Below are 1,353 nucleotides of genomic sequence, written 5' to 3' on the forward strand. Positions count from 1 at the left end.
CAAATAGATCAATAACATTAATTGTAAAACATTCGACATTATTATCAACATATGAAATATTATTAAAAACATTGAAAGTGATGTGTTCATCATTCAAATGCATAATAAGTTCTCTTTTTTCCACATCGATCAAAGCTCTTTGGTGGCAAAGAATGGCAGACCAAGTATGATGGGGACATCTTTGTCGACTTCTCAATCCAATATGATGAAGTCAGTGGGAAAGATGAACTTGTCCACTCGAACTAGCATGTTCTCCACAATGCCACTAGGATAGACGGTAGAGCAATCGGTAAGTTGTAAGGTGATGGTGGCGGGCCTTGCTTCTCCACTTCTGAATTACCTGAAAATTAAAAAAGGCATAAGGTTAATACTAGCACCTAAATAACATAATGTTTTACCTATAAATTTACCGCTAATAATACAAGGGAAAGTGAAACTCCTTGGATCTTTAAGCTTAGGTTGGAAAATGACTTGTGGCCACATCACTACATCCCTCAGTGGGTGCAACAATTTCGAATTATCCAAGCATTCTCTTCTTTGAAATAAATTCTCTTATAAACTTGATGTAATTTGGGTTTTGCTCCAAGGCATCAATCAACGAGATATTGATTGTAATTATTTAAGCACATATCTGAATGCTTCAAACTATTGGTCTTCCTTAGTCTTTTTAAATCTTTGGGGAAACGATGGTAGAGGCCTTGAGTTCAGATGTCTCGGAATTGGTGGTGACATAACGGGAAGCAGTGATGTTGGCATTACTGCTGGCATTGTCCCAAAATTACTACATTGTCTTGTCTCCCTTATTGTCACATTAACAATCAGTTCAAGGTCCACTTTTATTTCTTTACCTTTATCTTGCTATCTATGCCCATCATCATCCTTCTTCTTAGTATCCTCAGTAAGCTTCCCAATATGAAGATTGCTTCTCGTTGTGATTGCTTTACAATGCTCGTACTAAAAAGCTTTCCCTTATGGCTTTGGAACTTCGATGTAACTAGGTAGTGTTCCTTGTTGCCTCTTACTTAGAGCATTTGCTAACTACCCCACTTGATTTTCCAATGCCCTTAACGATGTTAATTGACTTTGAATCAAAGCTTTATTCATTTGATTTGTTTCTTCATATATATTTTATTTGATATCCCGGTTCTTAAAATGAATTATTTCAGCAAAGATTCAATAGATATTGAGGTCACAACTTGGTTTGAATGTTGTCCTTTATAATTTTGATATTGTTGTGGTTGGACTACTTGTTATTATGTCTGATTCTAAGGCATTGACTGTTGCTGATTATAATATTACGGTTGATTTTAATGATGCTATTGTGGATTTGCAATATTTTGGCTCCTCCAATAC

The sequence above is a fragment of the Hibiscus syriacus genome, unplaced genomic scaffold (genome assembly GCF_006381635.1).
Source record: "Hibiscus syriacus cultivar Baekdansim isolate YM2019G1 unplaced genomic scaffold, ASM638163v2 tig00111330_pilon, whole genome shotgun sequence".
NCBI classification, from domain to species: domain Eukaryota; kingdom Viridiplantae; phylum Streptophyta; class Magnoliopsida; order Malvales; family Malvaceae; genus Hibiscus; species Hibiscus syriacus.